Source organism: Microtus pennsylvanicus, chromosome Y (assembly GCF_037038515.1).
Source record: "Microtus pennsylvanicus isolate mMicPen1 chromosome Y, mMicPen1.hap1, whole genome shotgun sequence".
NCBI classification, from domain to species: domain Eukaryota; kingdom Metazoa; phylum Chordata; class Mammalia; order Rodentia; family Cricetidae; genus Microtus; species Microtus pennsylvanicus.
Window position 1 is genome coordinate 36,700,032 of NC_134602.1, and position 22,401 is coordinate 36,722,432.

At 41.4% G+C, this 22,401-nt stretch overlaps 1 non-coding gene across 1 annotated transcript; it reads left to right on the forward strand.

Annotated features, from left to right (window-relative positions):
- Positions 1–21,290: 21,290 nt before the first annotated feature.
- On the forward strand, positions 21,291–21,363 carry Trnak-cuu (transfer RNA lysine (anticodon CUU)). Its single transcript has one exon. It is a non-coding gene; the product is annotated as a tRNA-Lys (tRNA).
- The last annotated feature ends 1,038 nt before the right edge of the window (positions 21,364–22,401 follow it).

A 22,401-nucleotide genomic window follows, 5' to 3' on the forward strand; every position in this document is an offset into this window, starting at 1 on the left:
GAAGAAGAATGGGCCATCGCTCCAGAAGCAAAAACTTAGTAAGCCTTTTGAGGCCCTGGAGAATATTGTTGGCCGCAGAATTTCTCATGGCTGGAAGGAAGCCAATGAACCAGTCACCCATTGGAAAGCCATCATTCTAGATCAACTGCCAACATATCCCTCTCTCTATTTGTTGAAATATGATGGGATTGATTGTGTCTATGGCTTGGAGCTTCATAATGATGAAAGGATTTTAAACCTGAAGATCCTGCCTAATAATGTGCCATTTCCTCAGGTGACAGACACTCATCTCTCAAACACCATAGTTGGCAGAGCAGTGAAACATACATTCATGGGCACAAATGGATCTAAGAATGACTGGAACGGGATGGTCCTAGAAGAGGTGCCAATCATGAAGACCTGGTTTTATATTACCTACAAGAAAGATCCGGTCTTGTATATTTACCACCTCCTGGATGACTACCTGGAAGGCAACCTCCACATCATGCCAGGCTCTAAGGAAGAGTGGAGTGGTGTGGTCCCAGATGAGGTGCAGACCATAACAACCTGTTTCTACATTGTCAACGAGAATGATCCGGTCCTGTACCTTTACCACCATCATGATGATTCCATTGAAGGCAACCTCCACATCACGCCTGAATGTCCTCCAGGAGAGGTGACTTTGGAATTAGGCAGGGATTCCTTGGAGGGCAAAAGAGTGCAGTACAACAAAAATGATGGAACCCAAGAGATAGGTAAAATTATTTGCCAAGTTCCCAACAAACCTTCTGTGTATTTCATCAAGTTTGATAATGACTTCCATATCTATGTCTATGATTTGGTGAAGATCTGTTAAAGTGAAATTCTCAAATTTTGAGGGGCAGACTTAATTCTCTCTGTGGGAATGTGTTTTTTCAGAGATACCTCAGGTCTTCTATGAATCCTGGTATCTTTTCCAATGGATTATTCTTTCTCAAAGAATAAAAATTTGTTAACATGTTGTGTTATTTGGTCAATGATGGATTGTGTTTGGTGGATGGGGCATCACAGAAATACATGCCTCCAAACAAAGCAGGATTTATGGTCTTTTCCCCTTGGAGAGTAAAGGACTGGGGATGCGTGGTGTGGTAAAGGACAAGATGGCTGTCAAGGAAGCAGTGGAGAGGGGACAAAAAGTTGTATGATCTCGGGGCGGTATGAAGCTTGAGGGAAACCATGTCAAATGGAAAGATGTGACCGATATCAGCGTGAGGTATTGGGACTTAAGAGGATAAAGAGTAGATTAATCAGGGTGGGACACAAATGTATACTCAAAATCAGAGAAAATTAGGTTTCATTTGATGAATGGTTTAATTCGTACTGGCTGTAAGTCAAAGGATGTTTGATCTCCACTAGAACATGTTGCTTAGTGAAAAGTGTCTCCGCTCAGTTGCTCTTCTCCAGTAAGTTGGACATCAAGCTACCTACTTAGTTTTGCCAGAATTCTGTCTGCCACCTACTTTGTCATGCCTGGATTCGGTATGCCTTGAACTCTCATAGGTCTTATCCATGCCATCCAACCCTTGTCAGTTCATTTAAATAATTGCCCTGCCATATCTGGAAAACAGTGTTCCCTTTCATTGATCATGTTCTGTAGTACTTGGGCTATAAAACTCATGAACACACTCACCCACACACAGGATAAACATGTACATATGATTCCCACTAGTGTGTGACATGCACACATATGATGAATGCACCGAACTCCATAATATCAGTAAAGTAGGGAATCCATGATGCTAGGTGGAATCTAGCAAAGACCCCACACACCCATCAAACCGCCAAATACCAGTATGGTACTGATGTCTGACTCCCATCCTGTAAGGAACCTGCCATCCTGTAACTGGGCTATTTTTGGTTCCTTCATCTTCACAAACTTGGTTAAAATGTTAGAGTTGTCAAACTGGGAGTTAGGGTCCAGCATGTAGATCAGCTGTCCCAGGTCAGGTGATTTGGCTACAATTTGGGAGAGAAATTGTACCAGGGAATTCTGGTACACCCTCTCCTCTTCTTCTCCCTGTCCTCATCATCACTCTTGTGGGTGGGCCTGGAGCACAAAGAAGGTAAAATGGAATAAGCCTCCTCCTTAGTGGAAAACCTTGTCAATCCTTAATTTGACCTGACTCTCTGAGGGAATGCAGCACATTTTTTCCTACTAGGTCTCCTCATTCATTGGTTCACTCATTTTTCCAAGGAATGATTGAATTCATCCATTCTTCCTTGTCTCTCTCTCTTCTTTCTTCCATTCTTCCATTTCCCCCTTGATTGTAGAAATTTGAGCAGCAGGGCTGCATCCCCATGGGGCCGCCTTGTAAGGTTATGCTCCGAAATAACAACACAAAACTATTCATTTCAACACTGCCTGCCCCATTATTTTCAGCCTCTTAACCCATGTCTAATAATGTATGTTGCAGCACGAGGTGCGCTTAGAAGGAAAGATTTAGGATGTCTGACCTGGTGGCTGGCTGTATCGCCATCTGCCTCAGAGTGCAGAGCTACCATTTCTGCCCATGGGAGAGGTGCATGGCATCTCTAAGCTCAATTCCTATTCCTCCCAGCATTCTCTTATGTTTATTCCACCCACCTATGTTCTAACCTTTCAGGCCAAACAGTTTCTTTATTTAATTAACCAATGACCTATACTCCATCATTACTCCTATTTCTGTTTAAACAAGAACGGAATCTTTAACTTTAACATAGCAAAATTACATATAACAAAACAGTTATCAAGCAAGAATTACAGTTACAATATTTATATCTATTTTATCTTTTATCATAACAATGGAAAACTATAACTATCTATCTATTCTTCAACTCCATCAGAGACTCCAGAATAATACAGTATTACCTAAGGAAACAAAAAGTAAGCCATTTTCAAACTCTAGAAATGACAGAGACATCTCGCTGCCTGGACAGTCACCCAAAGTTCCTCTGTACCATTGGTGTTTCCATCCTCAGCCTACAGGCCCATAGTTTCCAGCAGACATTTCCATGAAGCAGGAAATTTCAAAGGTAGTCACTATCTGCTTGTCTTGAAGAATGTTTTGCTGACCCTTTCCTGAATCAGGAAAACGAAAAGATCATCTCGCCTTTAGGCAAGTTCAGTAGTCCTCTCTCTGAGTGTTTTCTGTTTACAGTTTATGCAACAATCCAGGCAAGAGCAGTTTCTTCCCCAAATGGCTATCAAACTCCATAAGGATCCTCTTTGATGCCCATCTTCTTCCTGAAGTAGATATGTGCTGCCAAGAGTAGAGTGTCTCACTGTCATGAAAAACCCTAAGGTACTAAAACATTAAATAGCCTATATTGTAGTCTAGAGAGATATGAATAATGCCTATCTGACTGAAATATATATATATCTATGTAGCTAGAAAATCTAACTAACATGACTACAAACTTGACGATTATTAATGATTAACCATTAATAACCTATATACATTATATTTTTAAATGAACTACACAATCACAATACCTTAATTAGATCAAAAATGCATATACATATAACAAAATTGACCTAAAATCTCTATCAGTAAAGCAAAATCTACACTAATGCAAATATTCATATCTATATCACATCCGTCTTTACATGTAAAAGAACGTTTATAAGCCATATTTGGGAACGTGGGTGCAGTTTTTTCTCTCCAAAATGCTTCCTGCTGAATGGTGGCATCATTATTAATTTATCTCAGTTGGCAGTTGAGCGAAGCAATTTTTTTAAAGGTGTTCACAGCAACCTTTAAGTAGGGCGTGGTGCATCCTACCATATAAGGACAGAGGCATCCACAGACTATCACCCTCTGTGAAAACAAAATAGAAACTCCTTTCCAAAGCATCATGTCCTTAGATCCAAATTTCAAAGTCAAGGCATTTTCAAAATATCTATGTTGGATTATTTCAGCAGCTTTTATAAAGAAACATCTTTGAGCAGCTATTGCTACTGCCTCAAAATTCAAATGATTCAAAAAGAGCATAATAGCATACAATATCAAAATTCGCTGTGAATTTTCCACCTTTGTGCGCTTCAATTTAACCTCTATTTTGTTTATTTTTCCTTTTTATTTTTTGCCTTTTGAGACAGTTTCTCTGTATCTTTGACCTGGAATAACTCTGTATACCTGTCTGTCCTTGTAGTCTCAGAGATCTGCCTCTCTCTGCCTTTCAGGCATTGTGATTAAAGGTGTATGCTACTACACTTTGAACTCACAAAGATCTGTTTGTCTCTGCCTTCAAGGCACTGGGATTAAAGGCGTGTGCTACCTCACCTTGAAGGTACAGAGGTCAATCTCCCTCTGCCTCCCATGTGTTGGGTTTACAGGTGTGTACGACCACACCCAACAACTCTCTTCCTTTTTTTAACTTTAAGAACTTCAAATTTTAGCCTGCACATATTTTTAACACACTGTAAATCATTTAAAAATTTTCTTTGTCTTTGAATCTCTCTTTACTCTATTTCTCTCTCTGTTTTTCTGACCACATGAGTCTTTCATTTACCAAGCAATCTCAGTAGGACTAAAGCTGTGTCTTTGCTGGCCAGATGTAGCCCATTCCTTAGCTTTCTGCCATTCCAACCTTGTGGCTGAGGTACCGAACAGAGCCGCATTCAGTGCCACAAGTCTACAGTGTTTCAAGGTCCTTGCCATCAAAGAGGCTGCAACAGACAACACTCAAGCCCTCTTTCTGTAGCTGGCCCTCCTTCCTCAAACAGTCAGAGTTTGCCCAGGCAGGATGGCCCAGAAAGCCGGCATTTTAAAACAACACAGTTTTTTTTCCTGCTACTGCTGAAAACATACAAGCATTCTGTTGGCTTTTATCAACACCATTTAAATGTTTTGTGGCAGGACCTCTTAAGGGCTGTAGGGTTTTGCAGCTGAAGCTGAGTCAGCAAGCCTCTTTTAGATGAGAGCCCTTGCTTTCTTCTAGCAAGCAGAGCAGATCGAGAAATCGCTGCTACCAAGAAAACATGCTTTACTCTTTCCCAAGCTTTCTCAGGCTTTCAGTGGATTCAGTTGTCCACAAGGCTGCAAGCCATTCTGTAGTTATTTGAGCAGCAAGGCTGTGTCCCCAGCACCACGGCCGCATGAAAGTTATGCCTGAAATAAATACACCAAAACTGTATTCTTTTAAACACTGCTGGCCCATTAGATTCAGCATTTTAACCCATTTCTAATAATCAGTGTAGTATAAATAGGTGCACTTACCAGGAAAAATTCATCATGTCTGACATGGTGGCTGGCTGCATCGACATCTGCCTCAGAGAGCAGAGCTATGGCATCTGCCGGGGAGAGGGGAGCATGGCTTCTCTGAGCTCACTACCTCTTCCTCCCGGCATTCTATTTTGTTTACTCCACCTACCTATGTTCTAACCTATCAGCTGAATAGGATTCTTTCTTTAATTAATCAAAAAACTACTTCTGTCACTTTATCCTTTCAACAGCTTGCCCATATAAATCTCCCATGTGTCTTCTGTTGTATAATCTTTCATTTGTAAAGAACTTGCACTCTCAGGGGAGGATTTTTCTGACATCTCTGTGGATGGAGATCATATGAGGAAGATCAGATGAGCAACCATGACAACTCTAATGCTGTAGAGTTAGGTGGACCAGAGATTGATGGCTGACATCCCTGTGCTATGCATCAGATGCCCCTGAACTCTGGCCCTGTTGACAGACAGGCAGACATCAAGTTGGTCACACATACTTAACTCATTCAGGTTCACAGATACTGTAAATGGAGTTTTAATTCTTCTCCTAAACTAATCAAAAAACCAAGATTAGGAGAAGAGAAGAGCCTGAAGTAAGGCCTCAAAATGGGTCATTTTGCAAAGGAAAGGTTACCTGCCTCCATGTATGCTGTCTCCCTTTCTTAGTCAAATCCATCCTTCCAGTGTCTAGCTAACAGCTAACCATAGGATTGAACCCAACTGCCTTTGATTTCTGAAATAAGTGCTGTCCCCTTAAGGTCTCATAACAGCACAGGAAGGTTTTTAAGACTGTCCCAGCAACAATTTAAAGCAATTCTAGGATACCAAAGATGCAGCAAATTTGGTTTATTGGTAATATAGATCGTTCTGATGGGAAAAAATGATGTAGCATTTAAAAAAAAACTGATTGGTGTACTCACGATGAATATGTGATATGGCACACACAGGCTTCTGGTTCTGAATACTTCATGCTCGGTGGGTTTTAGAGATTGTCGTGACCCTGAACCTAGCTGGAGGCTTTGGGGCCTTGAAAGGACAAGACTTAATATTTCAGGACATCCTTGTACTTGGTTCCCACTGTTTACTGATTTCCTTACAGAGAATGAGCAGCCATCTACTCCTGTTGCCATGCCTTCCCCACATGAACAGAGAGAAGACCCTATACACACAGGTCGCTTGTATCACATGTGAAGGCATAAGTCACAAACAAACTCCCACAGCAGTTTAGAATTGTGATTAATAGAATGATTAGTTCTTGAAATAGGAAAAACTTAGAGATCACAATCCCTTACAAAAGCCCTCTGCAGGATCAGAAAAGGAGCCTAGTAGCCGGAAGGGAAGCTCAAGCAAGAGATCAAGCTGAAGGTAGAAGTTGCTTTGTAAAAGAGAGAGAGACCACAACTCAATGGGCTGGTATCTCAGTGGCTATTCAGGAAACATCACAGAGAAAGGATCTGCTTCATGCATGAGAGTCACCTGATGTGGGAGTGATTTCTTATTAATAAAGAAACTGCCTAGACCCATTTGATAGGCCAACCCTTAGGTAGGCGGAGTAAACAGAATGGAATGCTGGGAGAAAGAAGCTGAGTGAAGGAGTCGCCATGGTTCTCCCACTCCAGACAGACGCAGGTTAAGATCATTCCTGGTAAGCCAGCTTGTGGGCTACACAGATTAATAGAAATGGGTTAGATCAATATGTAAAAGCTAGCCAATAAGAAACTGAAACTAATGGGTCAGGCAGTGTTTAAAAGAATACAGTTTCCGTGTAATTATTTCGGGAAAAGCTAGCCGTTCAGGCGGCCGGGTGCGGGGACTCAGCCCGCCGCTCCTACTACTACAGAGTGGCACCCAACGTGCTAATGAACTTCACATAAAACCTGAGAGGGCTTAAAAAGGAGAGAGAGAGAGAGAGAGAGAGACACAGAGAGAGAGAGAATTTACGACAGCTTTTTGCTGTTTGTGGGTTGCGCGCCGCAAAGAAATTGTCCTGACTCAGCAGCAGGAAAAAACTGGCTGTTTTAAAATGCCGGCTTTCTGGGCTGTGCCGCCATTGCGATCTCTGTCTGGCCCCTGTGGGAGACAGAGCTTTTGAATGGAGCATTTGGAGTAAAGCTCTATGGCTTGGTTGATGGCAATGTGGACTGCTGTGTGCCTGGAACTGTGTGTGGCTCAGAGGCACCAAATGGCTCTGAGGCAGGAGCTGCTCAGCTCCGCCATGCTGAACTGTGCTGGTCTCAGGCAGGAACTACCGTAATTACCATAAAAACAGCGCAGTTAAGGTTTAGACTGGGCAGGAAACAGGCTGTACCTTATTACCGTATTACTTGTACATGGTGCAACTTAAGTTTTTAAAAACTGCTTAACATTTTAAGAAATGCTCCTGGATAGTAAAAAAATGTTACAGATTCACAATAAAACAGATTCAGACATAAAAGACCATACTGTTGGATGAGTGTACGTAGGCTTGAGAGAGAGAAGAAAAAGAATATAGAGAATAAAGTTAATGGTTTAAAAAAAAAAAGGTAAAGTCTTTAAAGAGACAGAGTACAGATAGTTAAGAGATTAAAAGAAATAAAAAAAACTAAGCCACGTAAAAATGAAAAATTCACAGAGAGTCTGGATTATGTACATTGTGCTTTCTTTAAAATTTTTGACTCTAAAGGAGCTAAGTACAGAGAGACATTTCATTACATGGGCTGCCAAGCTAAACCAGAATGGATATAAGGATATTACGATTTCAAAATTTGGGTCTAAGAATATGATGCTTTGGAGAGGGTCTTCTTTTGTTTTCACAGAGGACCAGACCCTGTGGATTTCTTCTATTACAATTTGGTATGATGGACCACGTCCTCCTGAAGGGTTGCTGTGAACATCTTCAGAAAATTGCTTCACTCAACTGCCAACTGAGATGACCCTGGCACACAGGTTATACCATGAAAGACTTAATTAACGACACCCCTATTCAGCAGGAAGCAGTTTGGAGAGAAAAAACTGCGCCCATATTCCCAAAAATTGTTTATAAATGTTCTTTTACATTTAAAGGGGGGTATGATATAGGTATGAATAATTTGCATTGGTATGGATTTTACAGTCAATTTTGTTATATGTATATGTATTTCTGATCTTGATTAAGGTATTGTGATTGTGTAGTTCATTAAAAAATGTAATGTATAATTAAGAAATATAGGTTAATGGATAATCATCAGTAATAGTCAAGCTTGTAGTCATGTTAGATTTTCTAGATATATAGAGATACATTTCAGTTAGATAGACATTCTTCATATCTTTCAAAGACTGCAGAATATGGCATTTAATGTTTTAATAACTTAGGACTTTTCATGACAATGAGACACTCTGCTCCTGGTAGCACCAATCTACTTCAAGAAGAAGATGGGCATCGAAGAGGATCCTTATGGAGTTTGATAGCCATTTGGGCAAGAAACTGCTCTTGCCTGGACTGTTGCATAAAATGGACACAGAGAACCCGCAGAGAGAGGACTGCTGAACTTGCCTAAAGGTGAGACGGTCTTTTGGGGTTCATGACTCATGAAAGAGTCTGCGAGACATTCTGCAGGACACAGCAGATAGTGACTGAACTGTCTTTGAAATTGCCTGCTTCATGGAAATGTCTGCTGGATACTATGGGCCTGAAGGCTGAAGATGGATGCCCCAATGGTACAGAGGAACTTTGGGTGACTGTACAGGCAGCGAGATGTCTCTGTCATTTTCTTGTTTACTTAGGTAATATTATATCCTTCTGGAGTCTTTGATGGAGTTGAAGAATGGATAGGTAGTTACAGTTTTCCATTGTTATAAATATTGTAACTGTCATTCTTGCTTAATAACTGTTTTTGCTATATGTAATTTTACTACGTTAAAGTTAAAGCCTTTCTTTTTTGTTTAAACAGAAAAAGGGGAAATGATGTGGGAGTGATTTCTTATTAATAAAGAAACTGCCTAGACCCATTTGATAGGCCAACCCTTAGGTAGGCGGAGTAAACAGAATGGAATGCTGGGAGAAAGAAGCTGAGTGAAGGAGTCGCCATGGTTCTCCCACTCCAGACAGACGCAGGTTAAGATCATTCCTGGTAAGCCAGCTTGTGGGCTACACAGATTAATAGAAATGGGTTAGATCAATATGTAAAAGCTAGCCAATAAGAAACTGAAACTAATGGGTCAGGCAGTGTTTAAAAGAATACAGTTTCCATGTAATTATTTCGGGAAAAGCTAGCCGTTCAGGCGGCCGGGTGCGGGGACTCAGCCCGCCGCTCCTACTACTACAGTCACCGATGATTTCCCTTTAAAAAAAACCCATCAAAACTCCCAATAACATCATCAGCATTCAACAACATGTCTATGATTTCTTTGCCTTGCCTTTGATTGTGCAGTAAATGATGCTGATAGTTAATCTGTGCAATTAATGCAAATTTCCTTGTAACTGACTAGACAGAATTGACAGGTTATCTTAAACACAGCAGGGAGTCACTCTACGGTGGAACTGGTTCATCATCACCTGTGTGACAGTGACATAATTAAGATCTTTCCTTTGTCTATAAATCTCATTATGTTCAACATGATATGTTGTCATACAGATTTCTTAGGGTTTTGTCCCACTGGTGGTTTCCTTGGTATGCTTACATAATTTTTGCCAGATCCAATCAGTTTTGCCATGCACTCTCAGCTCCACGTCATTATGTTCCCCTTATGTTCCAGTCCAGGCATTTTAGACCTCTTGTAACTGTTGTAAGAGTATCTCATGTTCCACCTAAATGATTTAGGGTTTTATTTAGGCTGGGTTTTATCTTCCATCACTGAGTTCATTGACTTTCCTTGGGCGTAATTCCTGGGACACTGAGCCTAACTCCTGGGGGATTCCTCCAGTTATTTCTCCTTTCTTAGATAGTTTACACTCTCACTATTACTGTGAGAGTGTTTCTGTAGCAAATATTCTTCTCAAGATGAGAAGAAACTTCAATGTTACAATCCATTTGTTATTGTGATTTAAATACACACACACAAACACACACAAGTTAATGCACATACACTGATGATATCTCAATTTATGGGGCCATTCTGGGGATGTCAAGATCGATATCTCTGAGTGGTTCTCAGAAGGCCATAGGGTGACCCTCTCTAGTTACTTAACCAGGGAGGAGAAGTGGACCGCACTGTGACATGTCCCTAGGAACTATGTGTGCCTTGTCCCATAGTCAGACTGATGACTGACTATCTTGAAAACCACCATGGAACTTTTGTTTGGCAAATGATGGAGATCAAGTCAGGGTCAAAATCAGAAAACTAGATGGAGCTTCCAAGCTCCAGTGGAAGAGCAGATGGATGGAGAAAAAGAGCAAGGATGTCAGGAATATAAGGGCTTGGTCCACACTATGAGACACTGTGCCTGAACTAAGGGGATTTCAACTAATCCAGTGACCTGGGAATGAAAGAACATGGGATCAAACTGGAAGCTCTGAATGTGGCTGACAATTGGGGCAGACGGAGAAGCCAAAGATAATGGCACTTGCAATTGTCTGCATATCATACACTGGCTTTTTGTGATCATATTTTTTGTGGATGCATACCTTGCTAAATCTAGATGGATAAAGGGGGGCTTGGACTTCCCACAGCTCAAAGTACCCTGCCCTCTATTTGGACTGGTGTTTGAGTGGAGAGGTTTATTGGCAGAGCAAGAAGAATGTGGGAGGAGGAAGAGAAGTGGAAAGTTTGATAATTATTATTATGAAGTAATGGAAAAATCAATAGAAAATAACCAATGAGGACATTGGAGCTAGGAAAAAAAAACATTCATGTGAGTTGTTGACTCAAACCAAAAATTATTTTACAGAAAAAAAAAACACATAAAGGCGTTGAGTTACTTGGAAAATATGACTCAAGTAATTGGGAAGAAGATTGGGGTTTTTATTTTGGGTCTTCATGGGGCTGTATGAGCAGCATTTTAGGACCTGTATGCTGGATATTTCTGGGGGTTAGTAGGGAAGAAACCTGGCTAGGAGGAGTTTTATGACATAAGTAGAGCCTTGATGATGTCACAAAGCTTTGGTTGGGGGTGGCAACTCTGTTCCACATGAAGCACTAGTCTTCTGTGAAGGTGGGCTTACTATCTTCACGGTGGCTGAGGAGGTCAGTTCAGCTCTTGGGCTCCACAACTGTTCAACCGAATTTCCAGAAGTTGGAATCTAGAGAGCCAAGATATTTTCTTTTGGTAAATATGTTTAGGAAGCAACTAGGACCTCTGTAGTCAAAGAAAGGTTTCTTTCAAATCTGCTCTGGGTCCAAAATTTATGTCGTTAACAGCTCCTATATTTGATAGCTGGGGGACGGTTAATGTCGGGTATTCTCCCCACTCTATCTTTGCTAAAAATGTCCAATTCCTCAGTCCACTTAAATGGCAAAGATCCTCATTGTCCATATGTGTTTTAAAAGATAATTATTTCTAATAGGTGCTGTTGCACAGATTAAGGTTTCTTTCTTTTGGCAGTTTGACTCACAGTACTCACTTCTCTAATGAAGATACAGAATATCTTTATGTAATCAACCTGGATCTGGATCAGGAGACACAATAGAGAGAGCCAGTGGACTGGAGTGCCATGACCTTGGGCAGGTGGTTATAGATCAGCCAACTAACCAGTAGCTTGAGTGGTAAGGAGAGGAGTGGCTGTTCTTTGAATTCTTTGCCATCTGTTCAGATATTTCTTTCTCACTTTAGGTATAGGCATAGCTTCCTCTCTCATTGATATAGTAAGTCAGGAAGTAGGTTTCTCAGTAGAGGTCAATTGCATTTTGTAGCAGGAATATGTCTCTGATACACATATACTGAGCTGTAGACAAGAGTTTGATAATTTTCCTATTAATTTCTTAAGAACATATTCCATTTAGGTATCCAAATCTATTCAGCCCTGCCTTTTTCACCTGCTCCAAAGTTATTCCTAAAAAGAGCCTTGACCTCACATGCTCACCTTCTTATCCTTGCAGGCACTTATGGTGGAGGAAACCACTTTGTGTCTGATTTAAACTGAAGAGTTCTTCCTATGCAGAGATTGGCAGCTATGAAGCCCAAGCACAGAAACAGAGCCAAGAGACAGAGGAACAGGAGTGCTGTGGCCTATCTCAGAAAGTCTCCCGCCATGATGAAGATGCCTCTCTGTATGAGTTGCATGCCACCTCTCCAGAAGAAGAATGGGCCATCGCTCCAGAAGCAAAAACTTAGTAAGCCTTTTGAGGCCCTGGAGAATATTGTTGGCCGCAGAATTTCTCATGGCTGGAAGGAAGCCAATGAACCAGTCACCCATTGGAAAGCCATCATTCTAGATCAACTGCCAACATATCCCTCTCTCTATTTGTTGAAATATGATGGGATTGATTGTGTCTATGGCTTGGAGCTTCATAGTGATGAAAGGATTTTAAACCTGAAGATCCTGCCTAATAATGTGCCATTTCCTCAGGTGACAGACACTCATCTCTCAAACACCATAGTTGGCAGAGCAGTGAAACATACATTCATGGGCACAAATGGCTCTAATAATGACTGGAACGGGATGGTCCTAGAAGAGGTGCCAATCATGAAGACCTGGTTTTATATTACCTACAAGAAAGATCCGGTCTTGTACATTTACCACCTCCTGGATGACTACCTGGAAGGCAACCTCCACATCATGCCAGGCTCTAAGGAAGAGTGGAGTGGCGTGGTCCCAGATGAGGTGCAGACCATAACGACCTGTTTCTACATTGTCAACGAGAATGATCCGGTCCTGTACCTTTACCACCATCATGATGATTCCATTGAAGGCAACCTCCACATCACGCCCGAATGTCCTCCAGTAGAGGTGACTTTGGAATTAGGCAGGGATTCCTTGGAGGGCAAAAGAGTGCAGTACAACAAAAAAGATGGAAACCAAGAGATAGGTAAAATTATTTGCCAAGTTCCCAACAAACCTTCTGTGTATTTCATCAAGTTTGATAATGACTTCCATATCTATGTCTATGATTTGGTGAAGATCTGTTAAAGTGAAATTCTCAAATTTTGAGGGGCAGACTTAATTCTCTCCTTGGGAATGTGTGTTTTCAGAGATACCTCAGGTCTTCTATGAATCCTGGTATCTTTTCCAATGGATTATTCTTTCTCAAAGAATAAAAATTTGTTAACATGTTGTGTTATTTGGTCAATGATGGATTGTGTTTGGTGGATGGGGCATGACAGAAATACATGCCTTAAAACAAAGCAGGATTTATGGTCTTTTCCCCTTGGAGAGTAAAGGACTGGGGATGCGTGGTGTGGTAAAAGACAAGATGGCTGTCAAGGAAGCAGTGGAGAGGGGACAAAAAGTTGTATGATCTCGGGGTGGTATGAAGCTTGAGGGAAAACCATGTCAAATGGAAAGATGTGACCGCTATCAGTGTGAGGTATTGGGACTTAAGAGGATAAAGAGTAGATTAATCAGGAAGGGACACAAATGTATACTCAAAATCAGAGAAAATTAGGTTTCATTTGATGAATGGTTTAATTCGTACTGGCTGTAAGTCAAAGGATGTTTGATCTCCACTAGAGCATGTTGCTTAGTGAAAAGTGTCTCCGCTCAGTTGCTCTTCTCCAGTAAGTTGGACAACAAGCTACCTACTTAGTTTTGCCAGAATTCTGTCTGCCACCTACTTTGTAACGCCTGGATTCAGTATGCCTTGAACTCTCATAGGTCTTATCCATGCCATACAACCCTTGTCAGTTCATTTAAATAATTGCCCTGCCATATCTGGAAAACAGTGTTCCCTTTCATTGATCATGTTCTGTAGGACTTGGGCTATAAAACTCATGAACACACTCACCCACACACAGGATAAACATGTACATATGATGCCCACTAGTGTGTGACATGCACACATATGATGCATGCACAGAACTCCATAATATCAGTAAAGTAGGGAATCCATGATGCCAGGTGGAGTCTGGCAAAGACCCCACACACCCATCAAACCGCCAAATACCAGTATGGTACTGATGTCTGACTCCCATCCTGTAAGGAACCTGCCGTCCTGTAACTGGGCTATTTTTGGTTCCTTCATCTTCACAAACTTGGTTAAAATGTTAGGGTTGTCAAACTGGGAGTTAGGGTCCAGCATGTAGATCAGCTGTCCCAGGTCAGGTGATTTGGCTACAATTTGGGTGAGAAATTGTACCAGGGAATTCTGGTACACCCTCTCCTCTTCTTCTCCCTGTCCTCATCATCACTCTTGTGGGTGGGCCTGGAGAAAAAAGAAGGTAAAATAGAATAAGCCTCCTCCTTAGTGGAAAACCTTGTCAATCCTTAATTTGACCTGTCTCTCTGAGGGAATGCAGCACATTTTTTCCTACTAGGTCTCCTCATTCATTGGTTCACTCATTTTTCCAATGAATGATTGAATTCATCCATTCTTCCTTGTCTCTATCTCTTCTTTCTTCCCTTCTTCCATTTCCCCCTTGATTGTAGAAATTTGAGCAGCAGGGCTGCATCCCCATGGGGCCGCCTTGTAAGGTTATGCTCCGAAATAACAACACAAAACTATTCATTTCAACACTGCCTGCCCCATTATTTTCAGCCTCTTAACCCATGTCTAATAATGTATGTTGCAGCACGAAGGGCGCTTAGAGGAAAGACTTAGCATGTCTGACCTGGTGGCTGGCTGTATCGCCATCTGCCTCAGAGTGCAGAGCTACCATTTCTGCCCATGGGAGAGGTGCATGGCATCTCTAAGCTCAATTCCTATTCCTCCCAGCATTCTCTTATGTTTGTTCCACCCACCTATGTTCTAACCTTTCAGGCATAACAGTTTCTTTATTTAATTAACCAATGACCTATACTCCATCATTACTCCTATTTCTGTTTAAACAAGAACGGAATCTTTAACTTTCACATAGCAAAATTACATATAACAAAACAGTTATCAAGCAAGAATTACAGTTACAATATTTATATCTATTTTATCTTTTATCATAACAATGGAAAACTATAACTATCTCTCTCTTCTTCAACTCCATCAGAGACTCCAGAATAATACAGTATTACCTAAGCAAACAAAAAGTAAGCCATTTTCAAACTCTAGAAATGACAGAGACATCTCGCTGCCTGGACAGTCACCCAAAGTTCCTCTGTACCGTTGGTGTTACCATCCTCAGCCTACAGGCCCATAGTTTCCAGCAGACATTTCCATGAAGCAGGAAATTTCAAAGGCAGTCACTATCTGCTTGTCTTGAAGAATGTTTTGCTGACCCTTTCCTGAATCAGGAATACGAAAAGATCATCTCACCTTTAGGCAAGTTCAGTAGTCCTCTCTCTGAGTGTTTTCTGTGTACAGTTTATGCAACAACCCAGGCAAGAACAGTTTCTTCCCCAAATGGCTATCAAACTCCATAAGGATCCTCTGTGATGCCCATCTTCTTCCTGAAGTAGATATGTGCTGCCAAGAGTAGAGTGTCTCACTGTCATGAAAAACCCTAAGGTGCTAAAACATTAAATACCCTATTTTGTAGTCTAGAGAGATAGGAATAATGCCTATCTAACTGAAGTATATATATATATATATATATATATATATATATATATATATATATATATATATATATAAATATATATATAAATATATATATATATATGTAGCTAGAAAATCTTACTAACATGACTACAAACTTGACTATTATTAATGATTATCCATTAATAACCTATATACATTATATTTTTAAATGAACTACACAATCACAATACCTTAATTAAGATCAAAAATGCATATACATTTAACAAAATTGACCTAAAATCTCTATCAGTAAAGCAAAATCTATACTAATGCAAATATTCATATCTATATCACATCCCACTTTAAATATAAAAGAACATTTATAAGCCATATTTGGGAACGTGGGTGCAGTTTTTTCTCTCCAAAATGCTTCCTGCTGAATGGTGGCATCATTATTGATTTATCTCAGTTGGCAGTTGAGCGAAGCAATTTTTTAAAGGTGTTCACAGTAACCTTTAAGTAGGGCGTGGTCCATCCTACCATATTAGTATAGAGGCATCCACAGACTATCACCCTCTGTGAAAACAAAATAGGAACTCCTTTCCAAAGCATCATGTCCTTAGATCCAAATTTCAAAGTCAAGGCATTTTCAAAATATCTATGTTGGATTATTTCAGCAGCTTTTATAAAGAAACATCTTTTAGCAGCCATTGCTACTGCCTCAAAATTCAAATGATTCAAAAAGAGCATAATAGCATACAATATCAAAATTCGCTCTGAATTTTCCATCTTTGTGCGCTTCAATTTAACCTCTATTTTGTTTATTTTCTTTTTTATTTTTTGCCTTTTGAGACAGGTTCTCTGTATCTTTGACCTGGAATAACTCTGTATACCTGTCTGTCCTTGAAGTCTCAGAGATCTGCCTCTCTCTGCCTTTCAGGCATTGGGATTAAAGGTGTATGCTACTACACATTGAACTCACAAAGATCTGTTTGTCTCTGCCTTCAAGGCACTGGGATTAAAGGCGTGTGCTACCTCACCATGAAGGTACAGAGGTCAATCTCCCTCTGCCTCCCATGTGTTGGGTTTACAGGTGTGTACTACCACACCCAACAACTCTCTTCCTTTTTTTAACTTTAAGAACTTCAAATTTTAGCCTGCACATATTTTTAACACACTGTAAATCATTTAAAAATTTTCTTTGTCTTTGAATCTCTCTTTACTCTATATCTCTCTTTGTTTTTCTGACCACATGAGTCTTTCATTTACCAAGCAATCTCAGTAGGACTAAAGCCGTGGCTTTGCTGGCCAGATGTAGCCCATTCCTTAGCTTGTGGCTGAGGTACCGAACAGAGCCGCATTCAGTGCCACAAGTCTACAGTGTTTAAAGGTCCTTGCTTCAAAGAGGCTGCAACAGACAACACTCAAGCCCTCTTTCTGTAGCTGGCCCTCCTTCCTCAAACAGTCAGAGTTTGCCCAGGCAGGATGGCCCAGATGCCGGCATTTTAAAACAACACAGTTTTTTTTCCTGCTACTGTTGAAAACATACAAGCATTCAGTTGGCTTTTATCAACACCATTTAAATGTTTTGTGGCAGGACCTCTTAAGGGCTGCAGGGTTTTGCAGCTGAAGCTGAGTCAGCAAGCCTCTTTTAGATGAGAGCCCTTGCTTTCTTCTAGCCAGCAGAGCAGACCGAGAAATCGCTGCTACCAAGAAAACATGCTTTACTCTTTCCCAAGCTTTCTCAGGCTTTCATTGGATTCAGTTGTCCACAAGGCTGCAAGCCATTCTGTAGTTATTTGAGCAGCGAGGCTGTGTCCCCAGCACCATGGCCGCATGAAGGTTATGCCTGAAATAAATACACAAACACTGTATTCTTTTAAACACTGCTGGCCCATTATATTCAGCATTTTAACCCATTTCTAATAATCAGTGTAGTATAACGAGGTGCACTTACCAGGAAAAATTCAGCATGTCTGACATGGTGGCTGGCTGCATGGACATCTGCCTCAGAGAGCAGAGCTATGGCATCTGCCGGGGAGAGGGGAGCATGGCTTCTCTGAGCTCACTACCTCTTCCTCCCGGCATTCTATTTTGTTTACTCCACCTACCTATGTTCTAACCTATCAGCTGAAGCGGATTCTTTCTTTAATTAATCAATAAACTTCTTCTGTCACTTTGTCCTTTCAACAGCTTGCCCATATAAATCTCCCATGTTTCTTCTGTTGTATAATCTTTCATTTGTAAAGAACTTGCACTCTCAGGGGAGGATTTTTCTGACATCTCTGTGGATGGAGATCATATGAGGAAGATCAGATGAGCAACCATGACAACTCTAATGCTGTAGAGTTAGGTGGACCAGAGATTGATGGCTGACATCCCTGTGCTATGCATCAGATGCCCCTGAACTCTGGCCCTGTTGACAGACAGGCAGACATCAAGTTGGTCACACATACTTAACTCATTCGGGTTCACAGATACTGTAAATGGAGTTTTAATTCTTCTCCTAAACTAATAAAGAAACCAAGATTAGGAGAAGAGAAGAGCCTGAAGTAAGGCCTCAAAATGGGTCATTTTGCAAAGGAAAGGTTACCTGCCTCCATGTATGCTGTCTCCCCTTCTTAGTCAAATCCATCCTTCCAGTGTCTAGCTAACAGCTAACCATAGGATTGAACCCAACTGCCTTTGATTTCTGAAATAAGTGCTGTCCCCTTAAGGTCTCATAACAGCACAGGAAGGTTTGTAAGACTGTCCCAGCAACAATTTAAAGCAATTCTAGGACACCAAAGATGCAGCAAATTTGGTTTATTGGTAATATAGATCTTTCCGATGGGACAAAATAATGTAGCATTAAAAAAAAAGACAGATTGGTGTACTCACGATGAATTTATGTGATATGGCACACACAGGCTTCTAGTTCTAAACACATCATGCTCGGTGGGGTTTGGAGATTGTCTTGACCCTGAACCTAGCTGGAGGCTTTGGGGCCTTGAAAGGACAAGACTTAATATTTCAGGACATCCTTGTACTTGGTCCCCACTGTTTACTGATTTCCTTACAGAGAATGAGCAGCCATCTACTCCTGCTGCCATGCCTTCCCCACATGAACAGAGAGAAGACCCTATACACACAGGTCGCTTATATCACATGTGAAGGCATAAGTCACAAACAAACTCCCACAGCAGTTTAGAATTGTGATTAATAGAATGATTAGTTCTTGAAAGGGGAAAAAATTAGAGATCACAATCCCTTACTGTAGTAATATGGACGGTGGCAGGGTTGCGTCCCCAAATCCCCAGCCGCCTGGCTCGGCTAGCTTATGCCCCAAATAATTACACGGACACTGTATTCTTTTAAACACTGCTCTGGCCCATTTCTAATCATCTGTGTAGCGCCCCTAGGTGCGCTTACCGGGAAGATTCTAGCCTATGTCCATCCTGGGTTGGAGCTTCATAGCGTGCGTCTTCCCTGGAGCAGGTAGCATGGCGTCTCTCCTGTGTCTGCTCCGGAGAGCAGAGCTGCGGAGTCTGACCTCACTTCCTCTTCCTCCTGGCATTCTGTTCTGTCTACTCCTCCCACCTATCTTCTAACCAATGAAATGGGCTGAGGCAGTTCCTTTATTGCTTAGCCAATGAAATCAACAGATTGATATATGACACTCCCACATCACTTCCACTTTTTCTGTTTAAACAAAAAAAGGAAGGCTTTAACCTTAACATAGCAAAATTACATATAACAAAACAGTTATCAAGTAAAAATTACATCAGAAACATTCATACATATAACAAAATTAACCGTAAATCTCTATCAATAAAGCAAAATCTATACTAATGCAAATTATTCATGTCTATATCATATCCCCCGTTAAATGTAAAAGAACATTTATAAACTATATTTGGGAACATGGGCGCAGTTTTTTCTCTCCAAACTGCTTCCTGCTGAATGGGGGCGCTGTTAATCAGATCATTTAGGGTGTAACCTGTGTGCCAGGTTTATCTCAGTTGGCAGTTGAGTGACGTAATTTTTTGAGGGCGTTCACAGGAACATTTCAGGAGGTCGTGGTCTATCATACCAAATCGGGATAGAAGAAATCCAAAGGGTCTGGTCCTCTGTGAAAACAAAAGAAGACTCTCTCCAAAGCATCATTTCCTTAGACCCAAATTCTGATATCATACCCTCATGATATCCGTTCTGGTTCCACTGGGCAGCCCATATAATGAAATGTCTCTCTGTACTTAGCTCCTTCACAGTCAAAAATTTTAAAGAAAACACAATAATACAAAGAATCCAGACTCTCTGTGAATTTTTCTTTACGCGGCTTATTTTTACTCTATCACTTTACTTTATTCTGTCTCTTTAAAGACTTTACTTTTTTTTTTTTTAAAAAAACCATTAACTTTATTCTCTATATTCTTTTTCTTCTCTCTCCCAAGCCTACGTACATTCATCCAACAGTGTGACTCGTTTAGTGGTCTGAATCTGTCCTATTGTGAATCTGCAATTTTTTACTATCCAGGAGCACTTGTGATTTGCGCCTTTAAATCACTAGGCGCTTAAGAATCTAAGCTGTGACATTCCTACGTTAACTTTTTGCTTTTTGAGCGCACATCTGTAGACCAGGCTGTCTTTGAACTCTCAGAGATCCGCCTGTCTCTGCCTCCCAGGCATTGGGATTAAAGGTGTTTGCTACTACACCTTGAACTCACAGAGATCTGTTTGTCTCTGCCTTCTAGGCACTGGGATTAAAGGCGTGTGCTACCACACCTTGAAGTCACAGAGGTCTATCTCCCTCTGCCTCCCAAGTGTTGGGATTAAAGGTGTGTACACACAACTCTCTTCCTTTTTTTTTTGTTTTTTGCTTTAAGAACTTCAACTTTCAGCTTGCATATATTTTAACACACTTTAAACCACTCAGAAATTTTCTCTGTCTTTGAATCTCTCTTTAACTGTATATCTCTTTTTTTCTGACCACGTGAGTCTTTAATTTGCCAAGCAATCTCAGTAGGACTAAAGGCATGGCTTTGCCAGCTAGATCCAGTCCATTCCTTAGCTTTCCAGCCTCATGGCAGATATACAGGCTGCAGCCATGTTTATAGCCACACCTCTATGGCGGTTCAAGGTCCCTGCCAGCCAGCAAGCTACAACAGACAACACTCAAATCCTCTCTCGGTAGCTGGCCCTCCTGCCTCAAACAGTCAGAGTTTGCCCTGGCAGGATGGCCCAGAAAGCCGGCATTTTTAAACAGCGCAGCTTTTTTCCTGCTACGGCTGAAAACCGAAAAACATGCGTTCAGCTTTTCGTCAACACTGTTTAAGTGTTTCGTGGCAGGACCTCTTAATGAGCTGCAGGCTTTGCAGCTGAAGCTGAGTCAGGAAGCCTCTCTTAGATGAGGCGCTTGCTTGCCTCTAGCAAGTAGAGCAGACCCAAGAAATTGCCGTAAGAAACATGCTTTACTCTATTCTTTTCTAAGCTTTCTCAGGCTTTCTGTGGACTCAGTTAGCCACACGTCTGGGCGTCATTTGTAGTAATATGGACGGCGTCAGGGTTGCGTCCCCAAATCCCCAGCCGCCTGGCCCGGCTAGCTCAGTCGGTAGAGCATGGGACTCTTAATCCCAGGGTCGTGGGTTCGAGCCCCACGTTGGGCGCCATTTGTAGTAATATGGACGGCGGCAGGGTTGCGTCCCCAAATCCCCAGCCGCCTGGCTCGGCTAGCTTATGCCCCAAATAATTACACGGACACGGTATTCTTTTAAACACTGCTCTGGCCCATTTCTAATCATCTGTGTAGCGCCCCTAGGTGCGCATACCGGGAAGATTCTAGCCTAAGTCCATCCTGGGTTGGAGCTTCATAGCATGCGTCTTCCCTGGAGCAGGTAGCATGGCGTCTCTCCTGCGTCTGCTCAGGAGAGCAGAGCTGCGGAGTCTGACCTCACTTCCTCTTCCTCCTGGCATTCTGTTCTGTCTACTCCTCCCACCTATCTTCTAACCAATGAAATGGGCCGAGGCAGTTCCTTTATTGCTTAGCCAATGAAATCAACAGATTGATATATGACACTCCCACATCACCTTACAAAAGCCCTCTGCAGGATCAGAAAAGGAGCCTAGTAGCCGGAAGGGAAGCTCAAGCAAGAGATCAAGCTGAAGGTAGAAGTTGATTTTTAAAAGAGAGAGAGACCACAACTCAATGGGCTGGTATCTCAGTGGCTATTCAGGAAACATCACAGAGAAAGGATCTGCTTCATGCATGAGTGTCACCGATGATTTCCCTTTAAGAAAAAAACCCATCAAAACTCCCAATAACATCATCAGCATTCAACAACATGTCTATGATTTCTTTGCCTTGCCTTTGATTGTGCAGTAAATGATGCTGATAGTTAATCTGTGCAATTAATGCAAATTTCCTTGTAACTGACTAGACAGAATTGACAGGTTATCTTAAACACAGCAGGGAGTCACTCTACGATGGAACTGGTTCATCATCACCTGTGTGACAGTGACATAATTAAGATCTTTCCTTTGTCTATAAATCTCATTATGTTCAACATGATATGTTGTCATACAGATTTCTTAGGGTTTTGTCCCACTGGTGGTTTCCTTGGTATGCTTACATAATTTTTGCCAGATCCAATCAGTTTTGCCATGCACTCTCAGCTCCACGTCATTATGTTCCCCTTATGTTCCAG